The sequence below is a fragment of the Budorcas taxicolor genome, chromosome 4 (assembly GCF_023091745.1).
Source record: "Budorcas taxicolor isolate Tak-1 chromosome 4, Takin1.1, whole genome shotgun sequence".
NCBI classification, from domain to species: Eukaryota; Metazoa; Chordata; class Mammalia; order Artiodactyla; family Bovidae; genus Budorcas; species Budorcas taxicolor.
The window spans coordinates 14,933,235-14,953,956 of NC_068913.1; the positions used below are offsets into that span (position 1 = coordinate 14,933,235).

Consider the following 20,722-nt stretch of genomic DNA (forward strand, 5'->3'; position numbering starts at 1 on the left):
AGTCCGGCAGATGGAGGCCTGGCAGGCTGCGATTCATGGGGTCACAGAGTCGGACACAACTGAGCGACTGAACTGAACTGAAGAATGGTTACTCAGATACTTATTCATTTTTTTTCCTTTTTCCTGTGTTCTTTTTTTTTTTTTTTAATGAAGTATAGTTGATATATATTTGTTACTGAACCAAACTTGGGTTTGCTTGCCTGCTCACAACAGAGCCAACCGGTTGACACCTGGCTGTGATGGGGAAAGTGCAGCATTTATTCCAAGGCTCCATACAAGGAGTTGGGACAGCCAGTGCTCAAAAAGCCTGAAATCCACAATGGGGTCCAGCAGAGTATTCTTAAAGGCAAAGTGAGGGAGGCAAGCCCCAGGGTTGTGCACAATTCTCTGATTGGTTAATGGTGAGGTAACAGGGCGTGTCAGGGGTTATCCTTAGGTTTAGGGGTTGTCCTTAGGCTTCAGTAGGTTTGGGGAGCTTCATGCTCTCCATTTTTTGAATAGTTAACTAGTTAACATCTTTCACCTGGGGGTCTTTAGCCACTGTAAAAACAACTCAGGAAATGTGCATCTCAGAGGAGCTAAAGCAGAGAATATGAGTGAAGGGTCTGTCCCTGTTAAGGCCCCATTTGGTTCTGCTTGTTTACACATTATACGTTACAGGTGTACTATACAGTGATTTCACAATGTTTAAAGGCATTTGCTATATTCTCCGTGTTGTTTAGCTTATTTTATACATAATGGGTTCGATCCCTGGGTCGGGAAGATTCCCCGGGAGAAGGAAATGGCAACCCACTCCAGTATTCTTGCCTGGAGAATCCCACGGACGGAGAAGCCTAGTAGGTTACAGTCCACGGGGTCGCGAAGAGTCGGACACGGCTGAGCGACTTCACCTCACCTTCACCTCTTAACCTCCTACCCCTCCCACTGGTAACCACTGACTTATTCTCTGTATCTGTGATTCTGCTTCTTTTTTGTTATATTCAGTAGTTCCTTGTATTTTTTAAGATTCCAGATACAAGTGATTTGTCTTTATCTGACTTATTTCACTTAGCATATGCAGGGTATTTTGTTACCCAGAGTTTTGAAAGCTAGGACATTATGAAACAATGTTGCCAAGCCAAGCTGAATATGTGTTTCCTCTTCTGGGCAAAACTAAGACTAAATCTGTAAGTCTTAGGGTGTAGCAGATGGATCTGAGCTTTCTCTATTCCTATTTAAATAACCTAAAGTAGTTCTCAGGGAGTGAAAGTTGCTCCATGTTGGCTGGTGGACAGGAGCTCCCAAAACACCGACGCTCTTCGTTTGCAGCCTCGTAGGTGAGCCCTAGCGGTGGCCTAGGAGTCCCAGGTCCTTGGCCGCTCTGAGCCTCCGGCCGGAGCCAGCAGCTCCCCGCGGGCGCGGGTGCGAGGGCCCTCCGGAGGGAGGAGCGCGGAGGGCGTGGGCCGGGGCGGGGCGAGCCCCCGCCTGGGTGCGCGCGGGGAGCTGTCAGTGTCATGCTCGCGAGCGGGAGGAAGTGCCGGGTCCCCGAGGAGCGCGAGCCGAGAGCCGGCGCAGCGTGAGACAGCACATCCTGCGCGCGCCCGCCCGCCGCCCTCGGGAAACGCTCTGGCGCCGCCGCCGCCGCGCTCGCGAGCCCAGTGCCGCCGCCGCCCGCGTGCAGGTAAACGGGAGCGGGGCGGGGGGTGGTCGCGCTGCCCGGACCGCCGCCCCCGGGGGGCCTCGGCTTTCGCAGCCGCCCGGCAGCAGTGCGGCGCTGCAGCCGCAGCCGGACCTTGGCCTCGGCCCCCTCCCCGGGCTCCTGCGTGCTCCGCGGCGCCCGAAAGCGGCCAGAGCCTACCCCCACCCGTCCCCAAGCCCCGCGGCAGCCCCTGCTGCCGCTCTCCCGGCCGAGCCAGGAGGCGAGCGCGGAGCAGAAAGAGTGAGTCGTGGTGTCATCACCTTGTCGCCCACCTTATGCCCTGGGAGGGGCGTCCCGGGGCGCCCCGCCTCGGTTTTTCTCCCGGGGAGCTGACGGCTAGCAGCAGTGAAGCCTGCACCCCCCCGGGCATAAGCTGACGCACCAGCTGACGGGGAGGGGGAGGCCGCAGAGGGCGGGCGGGCGGGATGCTGTTTTGAGTACATTTTCAGCTGTCTGCAAAGCTCTTAGATGCTGTTGCTACCCGCCAAGTGGAAGGAAGCGAATGCACTTCCAGCAAGGCATTAATGAAACACTCGCGCAAGAAGGGGCCCGTTTCTCTCACGGCTGCACACACACAAAAAAGTGTGGCTGGGGGATATGTTTTCGTAAACACCTTTGCGGCCGCGTGGCTCTCCTTCCCCTGCTCCCACTCCCGCAGCGCTCTGGCCTTAACAATCCGTGCGTCGTCATCGCAAGGGCAGTGATCCTGGCGGCACTGATGGGAACTGAGAGTGCGGGAGTCTCATGACTTATAACAAGGGTGAACAGAAACCCGGGATCAGGACAGGAAATTACTTAGGAAATTAAAGAACTCAACCAAATACAGGAGATGGAATATATTCGTTATCCTGGACTCTCCCACATCTAGGTAAGGGGCAGAAGAAGTAGCCAGCCATTTTCTTGCCTGGAATGCCTTTCAAGTGGGCTGTAGACTTGCTGTAGTTAAGCGTTGTGTAAAATTGCTTCCAAATATTCCAGATGAGCAGCAAATATTACTAACATAAAGGCGTGGTAGCTGCAGAAGACAGCATATGGTTAATATTAACACAGATAAGGGTGATTGCTTATGTACACATTTTCATCATGGAAATTATAGAGAAGTACGTTGACAGTATTAGTAAATTTGAGCATTCAGTGCAAGTTGCAACCTGAGGGTACCAGTGGGAATGTGACTCGTAATTTCTCTGATTATTTAGAATGCCAAATTTTCACCAGAAGTTTTCTCATGGAAGAAAATGGACCCAAACTCTGCTCTTCTGACTATGCTTCTTAGTAAAATAAAATCATACACTCCTGTCACCGAGTGGTCATTTGTTCTCTTCATAGGGACCAACTTCCCAATGTTTCTTGAGGTTTGAGGATCCAGTGCTCCCAAGCCATTTCTTTTAAAAACCTTCCAGCACCATCACTGGTATTTTTAAATAACGTCCAGGCTTTCTTCAGCCGGGTCAGCTGTGGAGCAACTTCTTGGCTCAGGACATCTTCTCTATCTCTTCCTTGTCTGGGGTATCAGGCACTGATGCACCTGCTTGCTCCCCTTGGACCTCAAGGTTGCTGAGCTTCTGCTCCTCAGTTCCCTGGAGGCAGAGGGATGGCTCAGCCTCTCCCTACACCCCTCAGCCTCTCCCTACACCCAGCCTTTCCTCCTCTCCTGCTGGAAATTTGTCCTGAGGCTTTTCTGTGTTATTAAGAATAGTCTCCACTTGGGATATGGGCAGAGAAGATAAATGTAACCCACAGGAAAATGGAGCAGAGTTCTTACAGTAGTGGTCCCTGGCCCCTTGTTTGTAATGAACCGAGATGGTAAGAGGAAGTCACCAGGCGTTTCTGTCATCACGTTTTAGGTCTAAGAGTTGGCTCTATGAACTTTTTTCCCCACCCCTCCTACTTCTTCAAACACTCCTTCCAGAGTCTGCATTTAATAAATGAGCCTTTCTCTTGTGCTGAGTCAAGCAGTTCTTGGAGATAAAGCCTGGGTACTGCTCTGTTCACATTCAGAAAAACCACGTAGAACAGTCTGGTAAAATCCATGCCAAGTTTTTAAACCCAGCCATATCTCTTAGCACAGACAAGTGTGCGCAGGCTTCATCAACAATTACCTAAAAAAAAAAAAAAGAAAAAAGACTTTACTGGCAGTCCAGTGGTTAAGACTCCGTGCTTCCAATGCAGGGGGCCTTGGTTGGATCACTGGTTGCGAACAAGGATCCCACATGCTATGGGGCACAGCAAAAAAAAAACAACAACAAAACAACAAACCCAAGGGCCATTCACTCTCCCAGGTTGAGTGTATCACTTTGTTTCTTTCTGTTACTTATAGCATCAAATGTAAAGGTCACACACATGCATTGCAAACTTAAGTATATTCTTTCATCATCATAAGCATGTTTTTATTCATTCTTTCTTGTGCTTTGCCCCATCAAAGAAAACAAAAGTTGTTGATAATATTTTTATTTATAATAAAATAAAATAATACTGAGCATGTTAGCAGTGCTTAATACATTTCCTAAATGTGTTGCACTAAATGTGTATCACTAAATATATTTAGTGTATTTAGTAAATGTATTGAGTTAAATGTATTTCACTCCCAATATATTTATGAAAATGTATTGAGTACTTGACCAGGTATTGGATTTTAAACTACTCATGTATTAACATATTTAATCCTCACAAAAATCTGCTGAAGTAGATATTATTTGTAATTGTTTGACAAACAAGGAAACTAAGACACAAGGATGTCAAGTAACTTACTGAAAATTGCTCAGCTGAGAAATTGTAGAGCCAGGATTTGAACCTAGGCAGTCTGACTCTAGTCTTATAGAGGACAGTTTATACTGGTTAATTTTTATTATTGAAATCCAGCTCTTCTGTTATCTCATTTTAATCCCTATATTAATCTTATGAAGTAGAAATTATCTGTGTTTTACAGATGATAAAACTGAGTTAAGTAAGTTGATACACAGCAGAGGTAGGATTTAAATCACTTCTGTTTGACTCTAAAACCAGGACTTATCCATTTTAGCTAGCATTCTCTCTGAGAAATAAAAAAGTTGAGCTTGTCTGTTCTTTTGGGTTTGTTGCCCATTTTCCCTGTGAGCCATTGCTATTTCTTTTACGCCTTAAGTGTAGCCGTGTTTCTTTGCCAAGCGATTGGTATGCTTTTTTGCCAGGCAGATGATACGGCAAAACCAACGTGGGACCATAGCTCTTTTCACATCAGATATCGCCTTTGTTCTGTCTCCTTAATGAAATCAGCTAATTCCCCATAATACTTTATGGGTCTCAAATACCATATAAATAGTTGTTACCTTGATCAGAGATCCCTTTTCCTAGCAATGTTTGCGTCTTCTACATACCCTATAAAATGTGAGAGAATAGTTCTTTTGGGAACTTTGTTGGGACAGAGAACTTCTGGAGCTCACTTCTTTTGAGAATTAAGTAAGTCCTACTGTCATTTCTTTGAAATTTATAAACCATTGCCTGGGTCCACGTTAAGAAAAAGGAGTCCTCTTGCCTGGGAACTCTTCATTGGTACCCCAGACTTATTTCCTTTGCTTTTTCTCTGCAGGAACTCTGGCACCAGGCTGTCAGTGTGAAGTTTGCATTGTAACATAGACATCGCTGCCCGGGTGCCACGTGTTTATAAAGCATCTCCGAGTCTTTGTTTAGAGGAGGCTTCTGAAGCAGTCACCATGGAGGGCAGGCATATGAGAGTTTCCAGGTGGTCATTGAACCCAATATAATTGATGCAAAATTTTATGCATTTGTGCTAAAGGCAGTGTTCAGGAAAAGCGGGTATTTGTGACTAACAAGAGATTAAGAATTGCTGGTTCTGGTGCACTGTTTAGGAAGGGGGAGGAGTGGAGGCCGTTCTGCTGAAGTGTGTTGCAAACAAGGCAAAACTATCCTGTTGGAGCCAGCCAAGAAGGAATGTTCTTGGCCCTCAGGACATTGTTGGCATTTCACTACAGAGGCATGCCAGAGTGCCTGGTGCAGGGCGACACCCACTGATGCACGCTGCAACCACGAGAGGTCTCCAGGGTCTCTCGCACTGCTTGCCACTCACTCAGCACTTACCCTGCACGCTCACAGTTCATCGACTCTTCCCAACATTCCTGTAAGGCTGGCATTTCTATCTTCACTTGGCAAACAAGGAATTGGGTGACTAGAAACATTAAGCCACTCGATCAAGGCCACAGCAGGCCAGTTAGTAGAAAGACTGGATTTCAAATGTAGGTTATATTCCAAAGCCAGTTCATCCTCCTCCCAACATAGTTCATTGTTTCTCTATGTGGGATGCTAAGAAAGTACTGTTTACTGTAGCTTTTTACTGTGGCAGGACAGAGTTCCTCAAGAACACTCTCATATGCTGATAGGAAAAGCCTGAATGTGTTATTAGAGGGGAACAAGAGAATTGGACATTTCTCGACATGGCAGAGGATAAGCGCATTTCCTTGAGGTGTGCTCATACCCCACACGTTTGGTTCTCAATATGGTGTCTTGCTGAGCACCAAATGATTAACAGTCTCTGGCAAAGACAGCTCAGAGATTGGATTAGTTGATTTTTCCCAGGTAGCTGCAAGACTTTGCATCTGTGCTCCATCACTCAAGGTCTGTCTGACTCTTTGCAACGCTGTGGACTATGGCCCACCAGGCTCCTCTATCCATAGGGTTCTCCAGGCAAGAATACTGGACTGGGTGGCCTGTTTCTACTCCGGGGACTCTTTCAGAACCCACAGATGGAACCCGTGTCTCCTGAGTGTCTCCTGCATTGGCAGGTGGATTTGTTCCGGCTGAGCCACCTGGGAAGCCCAGCTGAAGACTTTATTTATTGCAAAAATGAACTTACTTCAAAGTTGAGTTTGAAGCAGTGCAGTGTTCTGGGGCTTGCATGATCTAGCTGCACCGTTGTGATCTGGAACCCTAACTGGGTACTTAATCCTGGGAAGACCTCTGCTCACCAGATGACCTACATGCCCTTGAATTTTCAGTTCCTATCAACCCTGCAGTCCTTCCCCATCGTTTCATTTTGGGGTACAGATCAGCTAATGCTGTTAGTGTGGTAAACATGTGAAAGCAGAAATTTATGTTAGGGTCAAGGGCATTCTTTTTATTTATTTGTTTATTTTTACCTTATCTGGCTGCACCAAGTCTCGGTTGTGGCACGAGAGAGTTCAACATTGAGAGAGTTGAACTGTAGCCCCTGGATCACCAGGGAGGTCCCCCAGTGGCATTCTTTATGATAAAAATGAGCTGCAGACACTGTAGAGGATGACTGCCTTTGATCAACAGGTTGTCTGGGGAACAGACACCACCAGTGTGCCTCGTTATGCTTCAGCCTTTTTTCTCTCCTATAACGTCTATAAAGGTTTTTAAAAATTTTACTGCTCCCCCACCTCCACACACTTTAGGTTGACATCTAACATTTTTATTATGTAAAGAATCACTGTGAATGTCATTTCCAGAATATTGTAAACCTTGACCTTTACAAATAAAATGATGACATCATTCTTTGAATCCCAAGTAAAATCCAAATGCTATTCCAACCTCTTTTAAAAAGTACCCGAAGAAGCTCTTCTACAGAAGCATGCTTTTATACCTTGTGGTCAAGCATCACAGTGAGCTTTGGGTTTCCTTTTTGCCTCATGATAATGGAGGTGGGAGACGAGACCTTGAATGACTCTTCAGCCGCAGAGGTGTTCTCTGGCTGGTCAGTGTTTGGAAAGCCTGCAGACAGAAGGTCGAGATCTGGAAATAACAATGTTATTAGCTCTCTCCTTTCCTGCACACTCTGTAGAAAGCCTCGTGGGTGCCAGGGCACATGATGCCAGTTTGGAGAGCACATATTTATTTAGCACAGGTGCTGTGTGTTACAGGTCACTGCGGGGCCAGTGCTGGGAGTCAGGTCCATGGGCTCTGTCCGTGTGGCTCAAACTCAAAGTGGCAGGGCTGGAAGGAACTGCAGAGCTGCTGTTCCCATCTCTTGCCCTTAGGCTGGTGACTGTGTGAATGGTTGTCTTTCCTTTATTGAGTGATTTATAGGAAGAGATCTGCCTTTTCCCCTGTGTTTATATTTTATTTTTTATATATTTTTTGATGTGGGCCATTTTTAGAGTCTTTATTGAATTTGTTACCATATTGCTTCTGTGTTATGCTTTGGTTTTTTTGGCCATGAAGCAGGTGGGATTTTAGCTCCACGACCATGAATGGAACCTGCACCCCCTCCACTGGAAGGTGACATCTTGACCCTGGACCACTAGGGACGTCCCTCCAGTGTGCTTTTGTAGATCAGTGGTTCTCAGCCAAGAATGACTGTCCTTCCCTGGGGACATTTGGGCAATTTGGTTTTCACCTTTGGTGAGAGAGGGTGGCTGCTGGCATCTGTAGTAGGGAGAGGTCAGGTTGGCTCCTGGCCAGCTTACAATGCACAGGACAGCCAAGCCTGAGAAGCCCTAGTTTAGATGCTCTGGTTTTCTGCTGAAATCTTCCCTGCCCTAAGCTAAGTTCATTTCTTTAGCCTTCTACCAGGGAAGAATATAACATCTAAGAGGCAGCATAAGGGAAGGAAAATAAGAAGCATGATATTCCATTGACTGCCTCTGAGAGCCTCAGTTTCTTCATCTGTGAAATGGGAATATCAATACCTGGCTTGCAAAATTATTGTAAGGCATGCAGATAATGAAAGAACTCGGTGCAATATGTGGCCCATTCTCAATGTATGGAGGATGCTTTTTGTTATTCAACAGCCATGATATCACTCTCTCGCCTTCTCTTTTCAGGGACTTGTGTGATCTTGTTCTGCTTTGAACCAAAGGTATGCTTTTTAAAAATGAAACATGCTATGTATCTGCCTCCTTCCATTTCTAGACTCTAGGCTCCCTGAGGCATCCTTTGTATCTTTCAGCAGAGGGTTTTTACACACAGTGGCTCTCAACAAGCTTATTGACCTGAAATATTAGCCAGAATAAATCCCACTTAATTTTCCTTTTATTATAAGATCTTATTCTTTCCCCTTGGATTATTTGTAATGTGTTTAGTAAAACATTCACTTCCTAAAATGTAGTTTCTATTGCACAGCTGGGCCCAGTATGAACATGGCCTCAAATTCTGGAAGCTTTACCTTCGTGAACCAGTATCACATTGAACATTTCTGCAGAGGGAACGGCAGCCTTGAGGGAGACAGCCTATCATTTTCTAAGTGACGGGTAGGGTGGTTTGAGCCTTGTGTTTTCCTTTGTGAGTCCTTTGGTCTGATCCTTTTGATCTGACTTTGATCTGACACTCTCCTCTGAGCAGAGCAGCCCTTTGGCTCCTTTCTGGTGAGAAAGGAGAAATCTTTATCCATTTGTCAGATTTCTATTTTATGTTAATATGTAGAGTGAAGCCAAGAGTAACACATGCATTTTAAATAGTGCTAATGAATAAATGATGGCACACTATGCTATATCCTTGGCCGCCATCAGTTTCTCTCATTGGGTATGGATTTTTCCACTCCAGCTTGAAATAGTACCTGTTTCTTTGTTTGACAAGCTGAAGATTTTAGTAATTGAAATGGAATGAAGTCCTCTCCTTTTGAAAGTAGTTTAGATCCTGTAAGGCACATATGGAAGCCTTTAAAAGTTGACCAAGTGTTTGAATGCTACAGTGGGCCCACGTGGAGGGGATGATCATAGTAGTCTGTTTTGGATTCAGCTTGTGGGATTTTTGGAGTTGGTGTTAGTAGGCAGTGGGTTTGAGTGGCTGAAAGGGTAGAAGGCCCTGTGGGGAATGTGTGTTTTGACAGTGTCCCCTTTTAAAAATGAAATGACTCTCCTGTTTCACCATCCACCCCATTAGTATCAGAAGAGCAACGCATTGTGGGAACTGATGAGTATTTTGTGGGAGAAAGAATAACAGAAAACTTCTCTGCTTGTTTCCTTAAAAAGTGTGACTTTGTTCACTTTCAGAAGGTGTAGGTTACCGAAAGAGGATCCTCTCTCTTTGAATGTTTTCAGACTCAGAGGAGAGTGAGAATCTATTTACTTTAGTTAAAATGCCAAACCAAATCTCCCAATGCAAATATGGACCACCCAGAGACATTGTAAAGGCCAGGTTTGGGGTTTTGAATACAGATTTCCCTGCTTTGTCTTTTAGGCTTTTTAATATTTTTCAAATACTGTCGAAAAGTAATTGGCACATCAAGCAAGGATGAAATCCCATATCTTTTGCCATGAACTTTAAAGGGGGGAATTGTACTCATTTCCCTTGAGAGCTCCTTGTTTCTTAAAATGAAGGAATATGAATTATTAAAATTTGAAGGCCACCAAGTTGAAGATTTTAAAGTAGATAGAAAAGTTGGGTTATAACACAGGTATAGGAGAGGAGGTCCTGTGAATAGTCAGCAGAAGCAGAGGCGCTACCGCAGGCCAAGGGGGGCTCATAATTTGAGCAGGTTTGGAGATATTAACCTTGAGGATCCGTTATTGATCTCAGCCACCTTGCCTGATGGTTGAGGGTGACAGGGACAGTGATAATTTCAAGTTTACAGGGTTTTGTTAAAGCTTTATATGATTTTCCCAGTGAAGTGGTTGCCGCAGTCAGTGATGATTGTGGAAGGTTCACCTCAAGTGGGAATACACTTCCCATCAGTCACCTGCAGTCTTGCTGCCAGACTCTTCCGTCCCAATGTCCTTACAATAGACAGCAGCCTGCTTCTGAGTCAGAAATCTTGATGGGCAGACGGTGGGGAACCCAGCATCCTGGGTTCCTGAGAGCCCTGACTGGTCATTGAATCGACAGCTGTTGTTTGCCCATCATGATTTCTCTGACTCAGAAACAGGCTGTTTTCTGTTGTCTTTGTCAGGATGGCAAAGTTTGCCAACAAGCAAGCTGCACAACAGGCCAGTATATCTGCGACGAGGCACTGAGGTAAGAAATATGACTTTATTTGGAAAGAACACTGACCAAGACGATGGCAGACTAATGTCTCAAAATAACCATCTCATCCAGGTCTGGATGCCAGGTTCTTTTATAGAACAGAGATGGAGGTGGGCGGGTGGTGAGAAAGCAACGTGAAAAGGCCGTTAATCTTGCAAAATCTCCTGGAATGGCAAGCCAGGGGAGGCAATGGATTAATTTCTTCCTTCCTATAGTCACCTATATGTGGACAGAGTCCTGTACAAAGGCTCCTTGGTTTAACATTTGGGCAGAGGGGCAGGATTCCCCCAGGCAGGTCATTATGTATGGACGCAGTATCCTTTTAGTGAACAAAAGCAATGGGAAGCAAAGGTTTAAGAAACAGATCCAACATGGAGTAAAGCTGTTCCCTGTAAGGAAGGCATCAACCTTGCAGCAGAAGTCTTCAGCCCATCCAAAAAACATACATACGGTAAGAATATATTGGTAACCCCCACTAAGTGGCAGTTGGATGAAGTCCAGCTGCAGGTATTCAGAGGGCTCAAAGGGTGAAGGTTTGAGGCCTCTGGGAACAAACATCGTTTTCCAGGTTTGGGGAGCTGGCAGGTCAGACATTGGTGGTGAACTGTTTTTGCGATTTTATAGAAGGCCTCTTACTGTCGGGGGAGTGTGTAATTTCCTTGGTTCTGTCTCGTCGCAACAAAAATATGAAGTGACGGACAGACCAGCGTTACAGCCCTCGGATGGGCCAGTGTTACAGCTCAGTTTCGTTTAGAAAATAAAGGAAAATACATCCTTGAGGTGTGAGGGAATGCCGACCCAAAAGATGTGAAGAGAAGAGAGGCCCTGGCCCAATTTTGGCTCCTCTTTTTATATGTTTTTTTTTTTTTTTCCTCCTCCTGGGCCTGCCCTATGTAAACTGGGCTAGCCAGGAGTGCTGTTTGTTTACCTAAAGTCCTCACTCTGGTCCTCGGACCTCCCTTTGTTCTATTTTCGCAAGCTTTTCCCTTCTTTGTCTTTTAGCCACTGCCATTTTGGACTCCTTTTTTCTATTCTAACTACCTAACACTATCAATGTTTATTTCCTGATTTGAGTCATTTTAATCACACCGCAGTGGATGAAGGAACGCAAAACCTGACAAATGGAGCTTGCTGGGGAGCCGGGAAGAACCAAGCACTGTCCTGGGTTCCCCAGTAGCCCTGACTGCTCATTGAATTGACAACCATTGTTTGAAGATCATGATTTCTCTGACTCAGAAGCAGGCTGTGGTCCAGTGGAACTTCCTTGGGGGTCCAGTGGTTAAAACTTTGCCTTCCCCATGGGGGTCCAGTGGTTAAAACTTCGCCTTCCAATGTAGGAGGAGGGGGTTTGATTCCTGGTCGCTAAGACCCCACATGCCTCATGGCCAAAAAGAGCAAAACATTAAAAAGAAGCGATATGGTAACAAATTCAATAAAGACTTTAAAAATGGTCCACATCAAAAAAAAAAAAAAAAAAAAAACACCTAAGAAGCAGGCAGTTGCCTGTTAATAGGGACATCAGGATGGCAAAAGTCTGGCAACAAGGGATCATGTTTTGCAGGAACAGAGTGGACTTCATCCACGTGACCCACAGCCTTTGTAGATTCTGTTGTTGCTGCCTTTTCATGGAAGTCAGCTAACGCAATCCCCTGACAACTCAGGTTCAGTCTTTTTAGTGTGAGCCTCAGTTTTTATGACAGCAGTTTCAACAGGTAAGGGAGTAGCAGCAAGAAGGTTTTTTTACCTGCTGTCTGTTTTTGCTGGGGTCCTGTTAGACTTAAAGGGCTTCCCTGGTGGCTCAAATGGTAAAGAGTCTGCCTGCAATGCAGAAGACCCAGGTTCGATCCCCGGGTAAGGAAGATCCCCTGGAGAAGGGAATGGCAATCCACTCCAGTATTCTTGTCTGGTGGCTCAGTCGGTAAAGCATCTTCCCTGGTGGCTCAGACGGTAAAGCGTCTGCTTGCAATGCAGGAGACCTGGGTTCGATTCCTGGGTCGGGAAGATCCCCTGGAGAAGGAAATGGCAATCCACTCTAGCACTCTTGCCTGGAAAATCCCAAGGACAGAGGAGCCTGATAGGCTACACCCCCATGGGGGTTGCAAAGAGTCGGACACGACTGAACAACTTCACTTATTCTTGTCTGGAGAATTTCATGGACAGAGGAGCCTGGCAGGTTACAGTCCATGGGGTCACAAAGAGTTGGACGTAATTGAGTCACTAAGACTGGTAGACAAAACAAAACAAAACAAAAAACCCTTAGCTTCCTTAACATTCCAATTATGCATGATCCCAAAGGCATACCAGCTTCCGGTATAAATCCCAACAATTTGTCCTTCTGGTAACTAGCATGCTCTTGGTCAGGGCGTGGAGCTCTGCTTGTTGGACTGATGTAGCTTATGGGAGACTTACCCTCTTAAAAATTCATATTGGGTAATGACAGCATAGCCAGCTTGGAAATTTCCTTTTTTGTTTAGTGTGACCCATCAACAGACAAATTTAGATCAGGATTAGTCAAAGGGGCACTTTGTGAATTAGGACACAGTGTCACAAAGGTCATGGGCTCACCGTCTTTGGTCAAGGGTAGTAACATAGCAGACTGTTTTGTTTGGGATGCAGACTTAGGTGCTGAAAGCAGAATCGTCTCATAGGAGGTTAGTATGTTTGCAGAGAAATGTGGAGTTACTTCAGAATTGAGAAGATTTTGGACAGTGTGTGGAGTTTGTAAGTAAATGTCATTTCCTAGGGCTTCCCAGGTGCCGCTAGCGGTAAAGAACCTGCCTGCCAGTGCAGGAGATGTAAGAGACATGGGTTCAATCCCTGGGTTGGGAAGTTTCCCTGGAGAAGGGCATGGCAGCCCACTCCAGAATTCTTGCCTGGAGAATCCCATGGACAGAGGAGCCTGGTGGGCTACAGTCCATGGGGTTGCAAACAGCTGGACATGACTAAGCGGCTTTCACTTCACTTCTGTACTTCTCATGTTCTTGCTTGAGCGTCCCCAGGGCTTGGCTATCTGTTTCATGTACAAATAAGGTGAAAGATTTTGAAGTTGGGTGGCCCTGGGGCAGGCGGTTCTTGCAGCACTTGGTTTAGTCTCATAAAGGCCTGCTCATGTTTATCTTCCCCAGGAGCTGGTTCAGTGATTGAGCTTTTAGTGAGTTCATAGAGTAGGAAAGCCAATAGAGGAAAAATTAGGAACGCATACTCTGCAATAACCAGCCAGGCCTATGGATGCACAAGGTTGTTGTTTCGATGTGGCTTAGGGAATTTGGGGATCAGCTTGGTGTTTTGGAGCTCACTGGATTCCTTCAGTGCTTAGATTATGACTTAAGTAATGAGTAGTGTCTGGAGATAATTATAATTTTTCCTTGGAGACTTTATGTCTTTGTTTAGCTAACTGTCATAGCAAATAAGTGGGATTCTTTATAGATGCCTCTTTGGTACCTGAAAATAGCAGAAGTTTGGCTATATTCTTAGTGTAGCAGGGTCAGTTTCCTGGGGAAATGGAGGGTACCTAAGTTTTGGTGGAGTATTTGGGAAAAATAAGAAGGGGTCTCACTGAACCCTCCAAGTTTGCCTGTCCCAGGTATATTGTTGTTTGTTCCAAGCGAATACAGTTGTTGATGTCCCAGCGTGCTGAAGACTGGACAGAGGTCCACAATTGTGAGCCATTTCGAGTCTGAGGACACTTGTGACAAAGGGTTTGGGGGTATGGAACAGCTGGGAAGTAGGGAATCTTGTTAATCTCAAGTCAAATTGCCATCCCCACCCATGGGGTTTCAGGACTGTTAAGACCAGGTGTTACGGGGGCTGGTACGGGGAATGGTTAGCCCCTGAGAGAACTGGTCTATTACTGGTATAAGACCCTGCATCATCTCAGGTTTTAATGGCTGTTGAGGCAGTTTAGGAAGAGATTTGGTTTCCTCTATGAAAATTTTATAGGTGCTGTACCTTTTATTTGTCCAGGGTCAATGTTAGAGGTAGCCCACAGATTTTCAGGCACCTTGATTAAGTTAGAGGTCTTTTGCTGGAATCCTTTCTCTTCTATATCAAGGACAGACTGTAAAGAACATCAAGGATCAGGTTCAGCTTGGTCTTAAAATTCTAAGGTGAGGTGTCCGCTAGAAGCAAAATATATTAGCCCTTTTAATTCAGGAAGGAGATCACTACCTGATAGTTAGACTGGAGCTGTGTTAGTTGCTCAGTCGTGTCTGACTCTTCGCGACCCCATGGACTATAGCCTCTGACTGTGGGACTCTCCAGGCAAAAATACTGGAGTTGGTTGCCGTCCCCTTCTCCAGGAAGTCTTCCTGACCCAGGGATCGAATCCGGGTCTCCCACATTGCAGACAGATTCTTCACCATTTCAGCCACCAGGGAAGCCTGGTAGATTGACTGGAGCTGTATCATGTAGCAAGCAAGGGAACTTTCTCAGGGAAAGGTCCCAGAGTCATTTGTCCTGCTTGTGGAAGAATGTTAATAGACACCCACCATGGGAACTTTTTTTTCACTCCAAGGCATGTGTTGTCCTATGACAGTGGGGTTTAAAGTAGAGACTGTAGCTCTGGTATCTATCACAAGTTGGCAAGGTTTCCCATTACTTTTGACATTTTTAAACTGCTTATTTAATTTTGGCTGTGCTGGGTCTTTGTTGTGGCACGCAGTCTTTTTCTAGTTGCAGCGCGTGGGCTTAGTTGCCCCAAGGCATGTGGGATCTCATTTCCCCAACCAGGGATCAAACCTGCATCCCCTGCATTGGAAGGTGGCTTCTTAACCACTGGACCACCAGGGAAGTCCCTCCATTAATTTTAATTTTAGTTTCCCCTTGGCTATTTAAAGCAATTACTGGTGGCAGCTTATCAGAGAATTCCTTGTGCTCCTGTCAACTCTTGGAGGGGCCCAAAAGAGGGCCCCCTTTAGGGGAAAGATAGGAGAGAATTTAAGTTGCTGTTGAAGAATTTTGATAGAATTTTTGAGAGCAATCTTTTTTCCAGTGCCCTGGTTGATTACAGTTGAGATGTGGACCCCTAGACCAGCCTTTTGATGACAGACTCTTGAGGAGGGTGCTCTGTGGGAGGCCCAGGTATTATTTTTGGTCACTCGTCTTGGACCTGTTGTAGTGTAAAGGCGAATAGTTGGGCAGACTTTTGTGCGCTGTCTTATTCCAAAGTCCTTTCAAAGTGCTCAGCATTGGTCATGAGTTCAGTCAAACCAGTGGCCTCCCATCCTGTTTTCTGCCTTTTTCAGTTTAGATCAGTCGCTCAGTCATATCCGACTTTTTGCGACCCTGTAGACTGCAGCACACCAGGCTTCCCTGTCCATCACCAACTCCCAGAACTTGCTCAGACTCATGTCTGTTGAGTCGGTGATGCCATCCAACCATCTCATCCTCTGTCATCCTCTCTTCCTCCTGCCTTCAGTCTTTCCCAGCCACAAGGTCTTTTCAATGAGTCAGTTCTTTGCATGAGGTGGCCAAAGTGTTGGAGTTTCAGATTTAGCATCAGTCCTTACAATGAATATTTAGGGCTGATTTCCTTTAGGATAGACTGGTTGGATCTTCTTGCTGTCCAAGCTCTTCTCCAACACCACAGTTCAGAAGCATCAATTCTTCAGCGCTCAGCTTTCTTTATAGTCCAACTCTCACATCCATACATGACTACTGGAAAACCCGTAGCTTTGACAAGACAGACCTTTGTCAGCAGAGTAATGTCTCTGCTTTTTAATATGTTGTCTAAGCAACAGCTAGAACCAGACATGGAATAATGGACTGCTTCCAAACTGGGGAAGGAGTACATCAGGGATGTATATTGTCACCCTGCTTATTTAACTTACATCCAGAGTACATCATGTGAAATGCCAGGCTGGATGAAGCACAAGCTGAAATCAAGATTGCCGGGAGAAATACCAATAACCTCAGATATGCAGATGACACCACTCTTATGGCAGAAAGTGAAGAGGAACTAAAGAGCCTCTTGATGAAAGTGAAAGAGGAGAGTGAAAAAGTTGGCTTAAAGCTCAACATTCAGGAAACGAAGATCATGGCATCCGGTCCCATCACTCCGTGGGAAATAGATGGGGAAACAATGGAAACAGTGAGAGACTTTCTTTCCTTGGGCTCCAAAATCACTGCAGGTAGTGACTACAGCCATGAAATTAAAAGATGCTTACTCTTTGGAAGGAAAGTTATGACCAACCTCAGTTCAGTTCAATTCATGGGGTCGCAAAGAGTCGGACACGACTGAGCGACTGAACTGAACTGAGGTTGGTCATAGCTTTCCTTCCAAGGAGTAAGCGTCTTTTAATTTCATGGCTGTAGTCACTACCTGCAGTGATTTTGGAGCCCAAGGAAAGAAAGTCTCTCACTGTTTCCATTGTTTCCCCATCTATTTCCCACGGAGTGATGGGACCGGATGCCATGATCTTCGTTTCCTGAATGTTGAACTTTAAGCCAACTTTTTCACTCTCCTCTTTCACTTTCATCAAGAGGCTCTTAGGCTCTTTAGTTCCTCTTCACTTTCTGCCATAAGAGTGGTGTCATCTGCATATCTGAGGTTATTGGTATTTCTCCCGGCAATCTTGATTTCAGCTTGTGCTTCATCCAGCCTGGCATTTCACATGATGTACTCTGGATGTAAGTTAAATAAGCAGGGTGACAATATACATCCCTGATGTACTCCTTCCCCAGTTTGGAAGCAGTCCATTATTCCATGTCTGGTTCTAGCTGTTGCTTCTTGATCTGCATACAGATTTCTCAGGAGGCAGATAAGGTGGTCTGGTATTCCCATCTCTTGAAGAATTGTCCACAGTTCGTTGTGATTTACCTTTTTTTCAATCCACTAATCTCAGGACATAATCCATTTACAAGTTGGGCAGTGAGAGCAGGTTTATTTATTGTGTGGAACCCAGGATACCTTAGGAAGAGAACTTCCAGACAAGTTTTAAAGTCAGGCGCAGTCAGCTACAGATTCATTTTTCTCTTGTTTGCATGTTTGACCAATCATCGTGGGCAAGGAAAACTCTAGGTATGGCTTTTAAGAGATCAGCTGCATTTTGCAAGCTTTTTCTGCTCCATAAGGGGACCATGTTAAAGAGGGAGGATCTGAAATATTGTCAGTAGGGTTCCACCATTCTGCTTCTTGCATCCTTTTTAGGCATCACCAGGTCCTACCAGCAGTTGCACGAGCTCATGAACATCTATCTGGCAGCCCTGGTCGTAGGTTCAAATGAGGACTTCAAATTCTTCAGAAAACTTTTGGTTCTCTTCCAGTTTTAGGAAATTCTTTACCTATGGTCTTTTAGTTTGGTCTTTGATCAAGGAGTGAAAAATAACCTGAGGAGGATCTCCAGCAGCTTTGGTGGGGTGATTTATTTTAAAAGGTAACTTCCCAGAGTGGAAAGTCGGGTCAGGTAGAGACTTGGAGAGCGTGAGTACTCAGGCAAGCAAGTTAGAGGGGAGCAGCGGGAGTTATGTCAGTCTTACTGTCTTGATTTAGGTACTTCTTGCATCTTTAATTTTTTATTAGCCTTTTGTAATGAATTTTTTAATGATGTTATTTTGGAATCTTGAAGCTTTTTGGAAGCTTTTGCATACTGATTGAAGTAGGTTTCCCATTCTGTTTGTTAATGTGGGAGCACTTGCTTTCAAATGTACTTCTTAAATGAACTGCTGCTGCTGCTGCTGCTGCTGCTGCTAAGTTGCTTCAGTCGTGTCCGACTCTGTGCGACCCCAGAGACGGCAGCCCACCAGGCTCCCCCGTCCCTGGGCTTCTCCCGGCAAGAACACTGGAGTGGGTTGCCATTTCCTTCTCCAACACAGTCTTGTCTAATTGGAATATTTCTTCTCGTGGCCATTGTGATTTTAGGTTGGTTTTGGTAAGATTTTGCAGGTTTTGGACGTGTATACGTTTCCCAGGACTAGATTCTTAGACATAATGAGCAGGTGTTGCCTAAAGATGGCCCACTCAGCTCTTTGGAACCTAAACATCCCATTTTTGTTTTAAGCTAGGCCTTAAATTTCTTGGAGCCAGATTAATACTTAAGAAGGATGTCCTGGCGGGCCAGAGATTGTGTGGTGTTTTATAAGGTACCTTGATGGATGAAAATTTGCTGGAGTTTGGTGGGTGACTTAGTGTCAGCCTAACCATCCTGCCACCAACGTATCTAGTATGGGAGTCTTAGAGATAGGTAGGAAGCCCTGCCTGACAGCTTTTATGATCTCAATCCAGGCTCACTAGTTTTGCAGCTTTTGGTTTCTGAGATTCCGTTAGGCGCAGCCTTGAACTACAAGCAAACATGTGCACGATAACACAGCAGCAGGACCAAAGACGTGTCTTGTGGACTGGCAATTCTTGGTGTGAAATTGGGGAGTGAACCAGCTGACCCCAACAGATGGGGACCGCAGACCAGGCTTCCAGTCAAACGAGGGACTGCAGAATGAATCACCAGCGGCTCCCGAAACGGAACTAGGGATTTTAGTCAGATAGGGAACTGTGGATTGAACCAAGGATAGGGACTTGTGTTCCGGATGGAACTGTCTCCCAGCCCAAGGTGAACCATGAAACCCTGGACTGGAAAGTCTGCTAGGTTGGGAGTTCTGCCCTAAGACAGCAGAGCTGAGAATTGAGAGGAACTTACCCCCAGAGATGATGAGAAACACAAGAGAGCTCGAAGGATTTGTGGCTCCCGTGCCTTGCTTCTCATCATCCCCACAGCTGTGAGAAGTCTCCTCTGCTTCTCCCTGCTGCCACCGAGATTGCTGAAAGACAGAATTCAGCTGAGTAAATTTTAAAAGATCGTATGGGCTTTATTCAACCATCCACGAATCTGGCTGCCCCCATTTACCTATCTAGGGCTTCCCAGGTATTTCTAGATTGACTAGTTTAAGTTTCTTCCCTGTGAGGGTTTGAAGCTGTAATTAAGTTGTTGTTCAGTTGCTGAGTCGAGTCAGATTCTTTTGCGACCCCATGGAGTGAAGCCTGCCAGGCTCCTCTGTCCATGAGATTTCCCAGGCAAGAATAGGGGAGTGGGTGGCCATTTCCTTCTCCTGGGGGAGCTTCCTGACCCAGGGGTTGAACCGGCATCTCCTGCGTTAGCAAGTGGATTCGTTCCCTCTGAGCCACGTGGGAAGCCCCAGCCCTTTGTGGTAGTGCTATTATTAAGCCAGTAATAAAGTTTGGTATCAAGTTTCGGTTTGGTGATGACATGGGCTTAGAACAATGACTCCATGTGGGGCCTGTTGTCTCTGTCTCTCCTTAACACCGGGTGGCTCAGACAGTAAAGAATCCACCACAAGACCCGAGTTTGACCCCTGGGTTGGGAAGACCCCCTGGAGGAGGAAATGGCAGCCCATTGTAGCCTGAGAATTGCAGAGACAGAAGAGCTTGGCAGGTTGCAGCCCTTGGGTTGCAAAGAGTCAGACACAACTGACTAACATTGTCAGGACCACTGTTACCTTCCTGAACAATGGGAAGGTTTGATCTGGGCAGCACACACAAGTGTTTTGTAAACTCTCTGGGGAAAATTCGGAATGAAAGTTGCTTTACCTAGGACACATGTTCTGGCAGTCATATGGTTAACAGTCATATTTAGTGTTTTCTTAGTCTTTACATGTGTTCCAAGAAAAATGTATTCATGACACTTGTTAAAGAAATGGTAAGGCAAGCTTTATTCAGGGGGGACTATGCATCATGGTAATATCAGGACCACTGCAATGGGGTTTTGCAAAGGGGAGAAAGATCATGCCCAGCTTTGAATACAACAAGGAAAAGTCGGAATTTATAGCCATGTAACAGTCAATCCTAAAGGAAATCAACCCTGAATATTAATTGGAAGGACTGATGCTGAAGCTGGAGCTCCAATACTTTGGCTTCCTTATGCGAAGAGCTGACTCAATGGAAAAGACCCTGATGCTGGGAAAGATTGAGGGCAAGAAGAGAATGGGGCAGCAGAGGATGAAATGGTTGGATGGCATCACTGACTCCATAGATAGGAATTTGAGCAAACTCCAGGAGATAGTGAAGGAAAGGGGAGCCTGGAACACTGTAGTTCATGGGATCGCAAAGAGTTAGTGACTGAACGACAGGAACAAGCAGAATAGGGGTCAGTGTATGGAAAATTACTAAAAGGAAACATCAGG

The 20,722-nt window shown here is 45.6% G+C and overlaps 1 protein-coding gene across 2 annotated transcripts in view; it reads left to right on the forward strand.

Moving 5' to 3' along the window:
- The first annotated feature begins 1,550 nt into the window (after positions 1–1,550).
- DYNC1I1 (dynein cytoplasmic 1 intermediate chain 1) overlaps positions 1,551–20,722 on the forward strand; it is a 380,644-nt gene continuing 361,472 nt past the window's right edge. For both annotated transcript variants that reach the window (XM_052638333.1, XM_052638334.1), the window contains exon 1: positions 1,551–1,660. The gene's annotated coding sequence lies outside the window, so the exon portion shown is untranslated. The remainder of the gene's footprint in view (positions 1,661–20,722) is intronic.